Below are 13,703 nucleotides of genomic sequence, written 5' to 3' on the forward strand. Positions count from 1 at the left end.
TTTTTGCAGCCCCAGCCTCCTGGGCAGTGATTTGGGGAGGGGGGTGGGGAAGGGGCTGCCTGCTGAATTTTGCTGTTGTAATTAGAGCACCTCAAACTTTTTGAGGTTTCTCCTATGTCAGGTTCTAATTCTGTCTTCCTGTTCCAGGGTGAATGGCTGCTGTAGCTATGCCATGGAACCTTATCTCTCGTGCACTATTTTTAGTGGCTGTTCAACAGAAATTTGAACAGTGATTAGCATGAGCCCAAACTAATTCCCCAGACCTAACTACTCTTGGAGTACTTGAAATCTGGGGATGGATCTGCATGCTTCAGGCTGCATACCAAGGAGCTGATTCTCCACTCTCTTGTGTTCCGTACCAGCTCATCAGCCAGGCTTGAACTTGGGCACTGCAGCACCAAAGCTCACATGAGCTGGAGGAGGTAGCAGCTAGCAGCAGCAGGCTGTTAAATTCTACGTGGCCCAGCTACTTGGGGGATGGCAACTGTAACACACATTTCACAGTCGTGTGGAGCTTTCACCTTATGTAGCCCTTCACACCTATGCAAAAGTGTGGCCACATCTGACTTTTCAATTCATGCTCACACCCACTTTGCCTAGTGTAAGTGGCAGTGGAGAACCAGGCCTCGGCCCTCTCGTCAGCAGGGTGCATTTACATCACTTTTCATTCTTCAAGGTCAAATCCTGCAGGCCTGGCTCAGGCTGCGCTCCCCTCGGTTTCCTCTGTGTTACTCCTGTCACAGCCCTGTGTTTCCTCTGTGTTACTCCCTGTGGCCTGTCACAGCCCTGCTCTTCTGGTCTGGGCCATCTTGCCGGAAAAGACTGTGTATGAGCATCCACTAGGACTTAGCTGAAGCTACCAAACACGTTACTCTAGTGCACTCAGCCTAGTCTTTAGAGGCGAAATGGTGATAAGAACTTACGAACGGCCACACTGGGCCAGACCAATGGTCCCTCTAGCCCAGTATCCTGGCTTCTGACAGTGACTGATGCCAGGTGCTTCAGAGGGAATGAACAGAGCAGGGAATCATCAAGTGATCCATCCCCTGTCGCCCATTCCCAGCTTCTGGCAAACAGAGGCTAACATGTTTTTGCATCCCTGCCCATCCTGGTTAACAGCCATTGATGGACCTATCCTCCATGAACGTATCCAGTTATTTTTTTAACCCTAGAAAACATACTGCACTTGGTCACTATGCAATGCTCTAGCTCGGTGGTTCTCAACCACGGGCACAAATACCCCTTGGGGCACGCAAAGGTCTTCCAGGGGGTACATCAGCTCAGCCAGGTATTTTCCTAGATTTACAACAGGCTACATAAAAAGCACTAGCAAAGTCAGTACAAACTAAAAGTTTCATATAGACAATTACTTGTTTATATTATACCCTGAAATGTAAGTAAATATTTATATTCCAATTGATTTATTTTATAATCATATGGTAAAAATGAGAAAATAAGCAATTTTTCAGTAATAGTGTGCTGTGACACTTGTATTTTTATGTCTGCTTTTGTAAGCAAGTGGTTTTTAAGTGAGGTGAAAGTTGGGGATACCCAAGATAAATCAGACTCCTGAAAGGGGTACAGTAGTCTGGGAAGGTTGAGAGCCACTGCTCTAGCTGACCTCATCTGGGATTTTTGTATGTGGAACACGTGTAGAATATATCATAAACTGATGTATCTCACCACTCTGCAATGCAGCCCCTTTTCTGAATCACTGACCAATGCACAGTGCATGTTCTGGTGCTGTTGGTAAACTAGGTCTATTCTCCCTTGATTATCACTACAAAAGGTTTCCCCCCCCCCCAGCTCTCCTGCTGGTAATAGCTCACTCTCGTTACAGTGTGTGTGGTGACACCCATTGTTTCATGTTCTCTGTGTATATAAATCTCCCCACTGTATTTTCCACTGAATGCATCCAATGAAGTGAGCTGTAGCTCACGAAAGCTTATGCTCAGATAAATTGGTTAGTCTCTAAGGTGCCACAAGTACTCCTTTTCTTTATTCTCCCTTAGTTTTTCTTATGTCAAAAACATCCCATCCTTCATTCATCATTATATATTTATATTCAGCTAAAGATACATATTTGCCGATCTGTTTGCCCCTTATCACAAAATCAGTTAGATCTTGATTCTTGTTGTATGTATGTTCTGCTCTGGTTAGCCTGCAAGTCCCACCAATTAGTTCCTCTTGCTTGTTTCTGAGACGAGGCATCTAAATAATAAGACTGTGTTCTCTTTAGACTCCAGCCTATTAGGAAACAGAAAATCTGTCATTTAAGGCTTCTATTTAAAGCACTATGTAAACTCCAGAAAACATCACAAATCCAACCGAGCAGATTGTAGTGCATGACTTGCATTTTAAGTGCCCGATTAATGGCATATAACAGTTTAAGATTCTTACATAACTCCCTAAACAGGAGAAGCTGCAGCTATATAAAACACAGTACCACCAAGTGTGTGGTCCAGCCAGCACGCTCCTATCTTTTGACTTTGTGCAGCGTGATCCATGTGCACCATTCATTCTGTAATGGTATGATTAATGTGCGTACGTGCACCACTGCTCTCTACTGGAAGGACTTAGGATGGCTCAGCTGTGTGTCATAAGCCTTATACAACTTATAGCTAATGGAGATTCTTCTTTAGCTCAGTTGGAGCAAAAGGCTCAGAGATCTGTTTGTCACTGTGAAGTTCAGCTGTACTGTGGTATTCAGCACATTAACAAGTATGAAGTCCTAGGTGGCCACAGATTTACAATATCTAATGCTTACTAGAAAAGTATTTTGCATGGAGGTTAGGCAGAAATACCTTCGTATAGTTAAACCAGGATTAGACTGGAAGCTGTGTTGCTGCAGTATTTTCACAGTCCCTTCATGTTTGCTACTGAAGGGGGTTTTGTGTGTGTGGGGGAGGGTTGGGGGTTTTTTTGTACTGGACTGGACCAGTTCAAACAGCTCACTGTTGAGAGCAGGATAAATGATCAACTTGTCTTAACATAGGAAATTGCAGTGCAATGCTTATGCAAAGGGAATATCCTGTTACTGAGAACTATGCCCATGGTACCTTGTTAAATGGCACTTTGTGCCCTTGCTGTACACTTTTACTGCTCCGCAGGAGCTGATCGTAACTGCCTGACTAATCCAGATGAAAGAGAGAGATGCATAGAATGAGGAATGTGAAATATGTTCTGTGGGGGAGGGGGGAATGCAGGTGATGATTTCCATGGGGTTTTATCTAACCTCCCTTGCCTTCAGCAATGAATAATAAAAGCAAATCCCTCCTGACATTGCATGATGCAAACCTCTGCTTGGGTAAGACAATGAGGAAACAATATGCAGCCTAGGACTTGAAAAAGCCTACTGTTTAAGGCAGAGCTAGGATTTAATGCATCAAAGAACTGTCACTAGGGAGATTATTTCCTGTGCTGTGGAGGATTGTGATTTGCCATAGAATGAAGCCAGTAGTAATGACATGTCGCTCTTACAGAGTAGATTTTATCTCTAGATTGCACAGTGCTTTACGAAGGAGATCAGTATCATTATCCGCATTTTACAGGTGGGGAAATGGAGACTCAGAGATGGAACTTGACCATAGTCAACCAGCAAACCAGTGGCAGAGCCAGGGACATATTTTCTGAGTCGTTGTCTAATCTCCCTTCACTTGTCCACACTGCCTCCCCCACATGAAGACAATGTGTCCTGTCTAGTCTGTTCAGCTTACACAGTAATGGCTTCTTATGTCTCTCTCGCCCGGGATAGGTTCTGCCATTTTCATTCCCATTGGGCTGGATTGGCACCTTGCAATTTAGGAAGTAAGTAATGCAAATAAGGGGCATTGTATAGCTGTACTGACCCATGAGCAGGCCTGGGATGGGTTATGACTTCTGATTGAACCCACTGAGTGACACTTCACTCTGTGAGTCATACCATTGAAATCAACGGGGCTACTCATGAAGTCTGCTGTCACTGAACCCAAGGGTAGCGGAATCAGCCTGTCTAAGGTAGCAGAGCGTGAATCATAGAATATCAGGGTTGGAAGGGACTTCAGGAGGTCATCTAGTCCAATCCCCTGCTCAAAACAGGACCAAGCCCAGCTAAATCATCCCAGCCAGGGCTTTGTCAAGCCTGACCTTAAAACCCTCTAAGAAAGGAGATTCTACCACCTCCCTAGGTAACTTATTCCCGGGGTGAAAGTAAGTCTAGGGATTTACAGGTACAGGGCTGGGCTGGGGCCAGTTCTGGCCCCCGGAAGGGGCGGGGCCTCGGGTGAAAGGGGCGGGCTGGGGGGGTCAGAGCCAGCCCCGGCCCACCCTGTGCCAGTCAGTGCCTCCTTCCCCCTCCCCTCCCCTCCCGTCCCCGCCAGGGTAACAGCAGCAGCCGGGGACTCTGGCAGTGGTTTAAATGGCCCAGGGTGGTAGCGGCGGCTGGAACCCTGGGCCCTTTAAATTGTCCCCGGAGCCCCACCGCCGCTTCTCCAGGGCTCCAGCAGCAGGGCTCCGGGGACGAGGCTCCGGCCGCCACTACCGCCTGGGGCCCTTTAAATCATCCCCGGAGCCCTGGGGAAGCAGCGGCGGGGCTCTGGGGACGATTTAAAGGGCCCAGGGCTCGGCCGCCGCTACAGCCCTGAGCCCTTTAAATCACCGCCCCAGCCCCGGCACCGCGACCTCAGGGCTCTGGCAGCAATTTAAAGGGCAAGGGGCTCCAGCCGCTGCTGGGAGCCGCAGGCCCTTTAAATTGCACCTGGGGAAGCCGATCCACCCCGGTACGGCGCACTGGCTCTTGCCGGCATGCCGTACTGGGGCGTACAGGCTTACTTTCACCTCTGCCTATTCCAGTGCTTCACCACCCTCCTAGTGAAAAAGGTTTTCCTAATATCCAACCTAAACCTCCCTCACTGCAACTTGAGACCATTGCTCCTTGTTCTGTCAACTGGTACCACTGAGAACAGTCTAGATCAGGGGCGGGCAAACTTTTTGGCCTGAGGCCCGCATCGGGTTTCGGAAATTGTATGGAGGGCCAGTTAGGGGAAAGGGTCGTGGCCTGGCCCCCACCTCCTATCGGCCCCCCCAGGACCTCTGTCCCATCCAACCCCCCCTCTCCTTCCTGATGCCCCCCCGGGACCCCTGCCCATCCAACCACCCCTTCTCCCTGTCCCCTGACTGCCCCCTGCCGCCCCATCCAACCCCCGCTTCCTTCCTGACTGCCCCCCCCGGGATCCCTGCCCCCATTGAACCCTCTGTTCTCGCCCCGACCCCTATCCACACCCCCACCCTCTGACCACCACCCCGAATTCCCCTGCCCTCTACCCAACCTCCCCTGCTCCCTGCCCCCTTACCACGCTGCCTGGAACCAGTCCACACCGCCACCGCCGCCACCACGCAGCCCGGAGCACCGGGTCAGGCCGGGCTCTACAGCTGTGCTGCCCCAGGAGCTCACAGCCCCGCCGCCCGGAGTGTGGCACCGGTGGTGAGGTGAGGCTGCAGGGGAAGGGGGATAGCGTGGGAGGGTCTGGGGGCTAGCCTCTCCAGTCAGGAACTTAGGGGCCGGACAGGAGGGTCCTGCGGGCCGTAGTTTGCCCACCTCTGGTCTAGATCCATCCTCTTTGGAACCCCCTTTCAGGTAGCTGAAAGCAGCTATCAAATCCCCCCTCATTCTTCTCTTCTGCAGACTAAACAATCCCAGTTCCCTCAGCTTCTCCTCATAAATCATGTGCTCCAGACCCCTAATCATTTTTGTTGCCTCCGCTGGACTCTTTCCACATCCTTCTTGTAGTGTGGGGCCCAAAACTGGACACAGAACTCCAGATGAGGCCTCACCAATGCCGGATAGAGGAGAATGATCACGTCCCTCAATCTGCTGGCAATGCTCCTGCTTATACAGCCCAAAATGTCGTTAGCCTTCTTGGCAACAAGGGTACACTGTTGACTCATATCCAGCTTCTCGTCCACTGTAACCCCTAAGTCCTTTTCTGCAGAATTGCTGCCTAGCCACTCGGTCCCTAGACTTTAGCAGTGCATGGGATTCTTCCATCCTAAGTGCAGGACCCTGCACTCGTCCTTGTTGAACCTCGTCACATTTCTTTTGGCCGAATCCTCATGGCCTCCGGCTTTGTAGATCCTTATCAAAACTCCATCCTTCTGTCATTGAGAAATTAAAAAATATTGCAAAAAATGCAAAGGCTGCTGTTTATACAGGGCCTGTCTGCGCACAATGGGTGAAATCCTGACGTCAGTGGGAGTTTTGCCATTGATTTAAATGGGGCTAGGATTTCACCCCATCTTGCACTCCTGTTGGTTCTGCGGTGGAGGTTTGTCAAGTAATATTTTACACAGAGCTGAGCTAAAAGGGTGGTATCATAGAAACGTAGCTTTGAAAGCCCCCCTCCTCACTCCCCCATGTTAAGGCATGATTAAGTATGCCTGTATGATGAATGCTGCTGGCGCAAAAGGAAACAAATGAAAAAGGGTTCAAGGCACTAAATGTGGCTGTGGATCAGGATTTGAATTTTAAATACCTTCGGGGTGTTGGGGGAGGTGGGTGTTCAGATCTTGTATTTCAGTTTGGATCCCTCTTTCAAAAGGCCATGGTAATTTCAATCTCTATTAGAAACATATGGTGGAGAAAACACTGCCTGCTCTATGGAGGGTAAAACTGAGAGGGAAAGAAATGTTATTGTCTAACTTCAGAATGTGCCAAAAGGGGGGAGTGATGCCAGATGCTGTACCTTATAAGGGAGAAAGCAGCAAAGATTAGAATGGAGCTCACTGAACATGAGCAACCTGTTTAAAAACCATTATTTTTAATGTGCCACCTCTATCTGGATTATACTTATTCCTTCTTACGTAACCAGGAGCAAACCTTTGAGATGCAATTATCTTCTTTCATTGAGGTCAAGGACTGAATAACGTATAAAGCCTCCCACTCCTTAGCACCTTGCATAGTACATTATAATGCAAATACCGTACATTGCATATGGGGAGACTCAGATAACAGCACAAAGGTGAATTGCACAAATCTAGCATTAAAAAGATTTCAAGAGAAATCCTGTACTGTAGTGTCTATAGGTTAGTGAGGTAGGAGACTGGCTGTATGAATGGAACCTATCCTCATTGCACTGATTTCTATTGTACTGTGCTGTACGTACCCAAACTATCTGTCCTTTTATAACTAGATTAAAGTTGAATGAAACCAGGAGAACCTAGTTCAAACCGGCATGGTCTGTGTGTGATCAAGGCTGAAAGGTGGAAGGTCAAATGCCCTTTTTGTTCCAGCAGGTGGAGTAGAGTTAACCACTCATAGTAATAGAATAGAACTGTACGTCCATTAAATATTACTTAGGAGGACAAAGGGCAAGTACTATGCCGTGGCCAGCAGGGGCCACACCCAGAAGTCCTTACTCAGAGCAACCTCTTATTTATGTCATTGGGGGTATTGCCTAAGTCAGGACAGTTTAAATGGGAGGCCAGCCAGAGTCTGTCACCTTTACTCCCATTGAGTAAGCGCCTTACTCCACCAGATCGAAGACACTGCTCGGGGCATGAGGCACTAACACATTGTTACAAGGAAGGCAGGTTCGGGAACTAGGAAAGAGTTCAGGAGTTGGACTTGGATATTTTAGGCCCTGCTTACCTGGGAAGCTTTACCGGTTATACAGATATATTTATACCCGTTTAACCCCGTGTAGGGACACTCTTCTACCAGAGTGTCCACACAGTGGTTAAACTAGTGTAACTATATCTGTTTAAATTAGTGTAACTATATCTGTTTAAATTCACAGCTTATCTTAGACCAAGAAAATGTCCCTGTATAGAAAAGGCCTTCGAAGCAGAAGTCAAGGGAGGATGCAGCGTGGGAGGGGTTTCAAAGCCAAATCTTCCCCTTAGAATCTATACATGGTTCTCGCCATACACTGGCAGAAGGGTTTCAGAGTGGTAGTCGTGTTAGTCTGTATCAGCAAAAAAACAAAACAAAAAAAACCAAACAAGGAGTACAAGTACAGTACTCCTCGGGTATTTTTTTACTGGCAGAAAATGTGGTTCACAACTGCCTCTGTAGCACCATCCCCTATCCCTGGAGAGCTCGCTGTGATGTGTTAGATCTGTATACAGGAAGGGGGTGGTCTGGTGACAGGACTGAAGAGCTGGTAGGAGGAACATACCACACAGACCTTCCTTCCTAGAGGTGAGCCCAATGGCAAGAACCTGAACCTGTATTAACTTTTCTGGGAAAACCTTCTTTGGTTTGAATCTTCCCTGACTTTATAGGATGGAAGGTCCCAAAATGGTGGCAGATGGATAGTCTTTGGGAGCAGGGCTGGTGGTAGAGTACCATTATTGTGGGGACAAGTGGGTATTTTGTGGTCCCTGGATGTTGCTATTTTAAAAAACAAACAACCTTCCAGGCATTCGGGAGCTAGTCAGAACCCTGGACAATCTTCAAAAAAAGGAGTACTTGTGGCACCTTAGAGCCTAAAAAATTTATTTGAGTATAAGCTTTCATGAGCTACAGCTCACTTCATCAGCTCATGAAAGCTTATGCTCAAATAAATTTGTTAGTCTCTAAGGTGCCACAAGTCCTCCTTTTCTTTTTGCGGGTATAGACTAACACGGCTGCTACTCTGAAATCTGGACAATCTTGGAGTTTAAGAGTTTGAAAAAGTAAAATTTGGCTATTTTGTCAGTATTTTGCTGTGATTTATAATTTTGGTCTTTCTGACCAGAATTTGGGTCCCCTTGAAGATTGTTTGGCGGGGCAAATATCCCGCCGGTGGCACCAGGCCTGCTTGGGAGCAGTGTGAATGTGCAGGAAGGGGAGCTTTAGGGTCCATGCAGGGTGAGCAGTGTCTGACGTGCAGAATGCTGTGTCCTTCAGCTGATCCGAGAGATCTGAGCTCTGATGCCTGTTTGTTTCATCGGGGTGGGGGAACAAAGCTACCCCCCCCCCAATGGAATAATCTGGGAAGCTCAATAATGGCTACTTTACAGTTTCCCTTTCCCACTCTGGCAGACCCTGGGTTTGCATGGGAGGAGTGACCCAGCTCCAAAAGTGGAACTTTCTCTAAAGCAATTACTGAGTTATATACTGTAGTCTCCTCTGTGCAGCAATAAATTCACAGGCAGTGACAGCATCAGAGCTGGCGGGCAGGGGGTCGGGACACAGATGAGTGCACCCCACCCTCTGGAAGTGGGTAGTCACACTCTGGAGGGAGTGGTGGCTCTAAACTGACCCACCAAAGAGTGACCATAGAGATTTGAGGTGTCTTATGTGTTAGGGAACAGGGCACATGTGGGCAAACTGTCAGGGATCATGGTGCATGGGGCTGCAATGTGCCCCAGCAGGTTAACATACTAGCTCAGGTGCAATCACATGGCGGCCAGACTCGGTAGCCAGAAAGGCAAGTCCACTGCCTCCTCCTTATTGTGGAAACTGGTGTATTGCCATAGGGGATCCCAGTTCCTGACCCACAAGGAGCTGGGGGCAAAGAGAGGAATTTGGCTCTGTGGATAGATCAAGGAATTGTCCCCAAGGAGGGAAATGGTTTCCTCGTATACATGCAACTTGAGATGGGGACAGACACCTTGAGAAAGCCATGCCTGAGCTGGAGGGTAGGGGACCAGAATCCCTTCTATATGTCCCACTGGGTAACCAAGAGTTACTGCTTGAGTCCAACCAGCTTTGAGAGATTCTACATTGGCAATGAGGATGGCATTGAAACACACTTGTGAAAGTTATGACATTAAGGTTCTCAAGGTTCCAAGCCCTGGTGATATTGTCCAGTTGCTGCAGGGCTTAGAGCTTCCAGTGACCAATCAAATTCCTCCTTTCCTAGTGCCAGTCTTATTTTGTGTGAAGAGTTAAGGCTTCCCCCAGAGTAATGGAAATACAAGAGAGTTAAGAACTTGCTGAATTAAAGGTCTGATACTAACTGATTTCAATGGGAACTAGGGACGCTTAATGCCTTGTGGCCTCAGTCTGTAGCTTTGCAGCATTAGTGAAGCCTGGTTGAAGTTTAATGAACATTCTCCATCAGGAATAGATGCTACCATGCTGCAAAACTTCGTTATCTGTGCTGCTGGGATATTGCAAACCCTACAGCACATGCTCCTCGCTCTAGCTGTCCTGCTGCTAGGTCCTGCTGTTTCCTTCCGTATTTATCCTTCCATTATCTGACCTGCCAAGACATGCCGTTCTTCTCCATATGATCACAGATTTCTGTGATCAAACTGAGAGCAAAATATCACATGTCTGCTGATGCTGACAAGAAAATACCCCCAACTAGTTTCTGTTACAATGACTAGTTAATTGTGCAGTAGGTCAATAAAGTAGGATGTTGTTTGTTGCTCTTTAACTGGTCTCTTTCTTTGCAGCTGCTGCTTTCATCCCTGTGGCAAGGTGTAAATGCGCTCCGCCCTGCATGGAATTACTCCATTCCAGCCTATCACAGAGCTGATCTGGGTGGGGTTATAAAAGGAAAAGGGGAAATGATGTAAGGCGGCTATTGCAGAGGAAGGCTGTGCCTTCTCCTCTCCTGCTGGCTGTACCTGGAAAGACCTTGGCTGGTTATTTACCCAGTGGTTGGAGTTGATTTGTTCTGGTTTTGAGTCTTGGTTTTGGAAATAAAGCAAGCCCAGAAGTAAGGGATGTGCAGTGACCCGTAGCTGGGACTCTTCTTTTTCCTTCCCCAACTGGCCAGTCTGTATGCTGCCGTAAAGACCCTTCCTCAGATAGCATATTATTGGCAGAAGAGGGAATAGAAGCCAAGAATGCAGACTACAAATCCCTTGGTTCAATCATTGCACACTACCACCTCCCAGCCCAATAAGAGGCTCCTACCTTTAGAAATAGGTGTCTTGGCCAGACGTGTACAAAGCAAATGCCTTTCCTAAGGAAGGGTAACTTCTAAAGAAATGTATTCCAAATCACACTGTGCTGCGTGAATATGTAAAGTAACTGACTTAAAGAGTATCATCTTCCTGTCAGAGTACAAGATAATGATGGTTGTCTAACCACTTCTGGAGCAGAATTACCATTATTCCCAAGCAGTTGTCCGTTGGATTAATAACAACCAGTGCTGGTGGAAAGAGAGATGCCAGGAGTAAGTGCTTCCTCCTGGGATACACCTTTGGAAAATGACATCACCTTCTGATTCCCGCCTGGTGTCAAGAGATTGTGGTGTTGAATAAAAACACCCTGCTCTGCAACAGGAAAACAAAGCACATAAAATTCAAAGAGTTAGGATTCCCATGGAAGGGCAAAATCTGTACTGAACATGTGAAGGTTAAAAAGAAAGGAGCCAGAGGTATTACCAGCAATTTGGGGTTTACAGCAGCAATATAGCAAGGGGATTCTCCATCACTGTCCGTTTTAAAATCAAGATTGGCTGTTTTTCTAAAAGAGGTGCTCTTTTGCAAACAGGAATTAATTCAGGGAAATCCTATGGCCTGTGTTATACAGGAGGTCAGACTAGATCATCACAGTAGTCCCTTCTGGCTTTATAATCTATGAATCTATGACAGGGTCAGGCATAGGAACAGAGGCCTGTGAGCTATGGATTAACTGTTGTGTTATGAGCTTCCAATACAGACGCATTCTGGAATATGTTAGTTATTTGTACAGTCAGGTGATGGGGGAGGGCTGTATTTGCCAGTCAGAGGAGAGGATCGTAAACTTAAAGCTGGTCATAGCAATATGACTCTGCTACTTACGCTGTATAACGTTTTCCATATGCCGGGGGAATTCCCATCTGGACCTTACCTCACCTCCATACCTCCTACAGGCAGATGTGTAGCACTGGTGGGTGTGTTTCATGGTAGCTATGTCTAATCTGAAGCTGAGTAGTGTTGAGTCATCAACAACAACATTCACAGCCTCCGTTCTTTTAGCGGTCTGCCCATTTCTAAGGGTCACTCCCTGTGAAAATACTGAATGAAGCAGCAACATTCCCTGGGCATTCCTGGTTAGTCTGAATTGCTACAAGGACCAGGATGCAAGTGGTAGGCACAGCACCATCTGACATGAAGAGGGTCTGTGGTCCAGTGGATAGGCCCCCTAGACTAGGCTGGAGAAAACCTTTTGTTCTAGTCCCAGTTTTGCCTCGGACCTTCTGGGTGGCCCTTAGACAAGTGACTTCAGGGCTTTGTGCCCCAGTTTCACTTCCCATCCTTTGTTGGTCCTGTCCATTTAGACGGTAAGCTCTTTGGGGCAAAGACTGTCTCATACTGTGTTCCCATGTTGATTGGGTCCATTAAGCTCTACTATAATATATAATAATAATAATTAATAAATGCAACCCATCTCCCAGCTGCTATATCTGTAGGCAGTGAATTGCTATAAAAGATGTCAGGTCCAACCCCGTAGAGGCTAGTGAAGAATTGGTTCCCTTAAAGAACATTTCACTTGCAAGACTCCATGACAAGAAAATTTTGCCTTTTAGTGCTTATTTTTTGGTGATTTGTCATTGCTGGAATGTGCTTAGATTGATGTCTAGGATCTGAGAACTTGCAGGTTGTATATCAGTCATGTACTCTAAAAGACTGCAGCTGTTCCCGACCAAATGTGTCTCCGGTCCAGCCCCTCCCTCCCTTGTGACCCTCCAGCTGAGTAACAAAATGGCGGATGATAGCTACTGCATATTGTGACTGATGCTGTAAATACAGTTTTTAAAAAATCAGGCTTAATAATAGTCTATTCCTGGCAGTGTATCTTGTTTATGTGAATTACAGCAAGCACGCATTAATTAGGATAATTATACATGGAAAGGGAGTGCGCTCCACTACTGGAAGATGCTGGTGGAAAAAGCTGGCCACATTCATCACTGAGATTGATCAATGACAAAGAAACTCATCTCTCTAAGCATTTGTACAGTGGTTATCACTGAAGTATCCTTCTGAACCTTTTCAAAGGTACTCACTGCATCAGATAATTAGATGTTTCAGTTAACCACAGAGATGAGCTCAGGCTGCAGAATTCAGACTCATATCCGGGTCTCCAAATTCTGAGGCTGTTCAGATCTGGAGTCTTAAATCTCACGCCCATCTCTGATCAAGTTACTAAATTTCCCCCTTGCATGTTGAGACATTTGCAAATGCTTCTGCAGGACAGAGAATATCAAATCTAGTAATGGTGAATAATTAACTCTTTTGAGTTCATCATCTTAATCCCAGCCCCTCTCCCTTCCTGCTGCTCTCACTGATACTACCTCTTCAGCCTGGTCATCCTAGCTCCTTCTGTCTCATATCCCAGCAGTCACTAAATCGTCCTGCTGCTCCTTCCACTAAAAACATCAAATTCATCCTCCCCACTGACGCCTACACCAAGCCTTTTCCATCTATCCAAAACACAGCCAAGACCACTTTTTCCCTTTCTTAAATCACCAGCTCCCCTTCTGTATTCCCATTCAGTTCAAGCTTTCATCTTCAGAGAACTCCACAGTACCACTCCTACATCTCTGATCTCATTGCTTCCTACATCCCTCCTGCACTCAGCACTCTGCTCAAGTCTCCTTAATGTTTCTCTTGGTTTCCTTTATTCATTCCTGATTCTGTTCTGTCTTGCAAGCTGCCTTTGTATTTGGAGCTGCCACCCAATTGGCATTTATCAAGCAGCCTCCCTCACCTTCAGATCACCCCGAAATGCTACAGATGGGTCACAATCAAAATCCAGGATCCAAACACCCCCCAGACTCAGGGGTTGGGGGGAGTCTGAAATC

The 13,703-nt window shown here is 47.0% G+C and overlaps 1 protein-coding gene across 2 annotated transcripts in view; it reads left to right on the top strand.

Moving 5' to 3' along the window:
• The window catches only part of MAPK4 (mitogen-activated protein kinase 4), a 153,314-nt gene that overhangs the window by 84,632 nt on the left and 54,979 nt on the right, over positions 1-13,703 (top strand). The window lies entirely within an intron of this gene.

The sequence above is a fragment of the Chelonia mydas genome, chromosome 5 (genome assembly GCF_015237465.2).
Source record: "Chelonia mydas isolate rCheMyd1 chromosome 5, rCheMyd1.pri.v2, whole genome shotgun sequence".
NCBI lineage: Eukaryota > Metazoa > Chordata > Testudines > Cheloniidae > Chelonia > Chelonia mydas.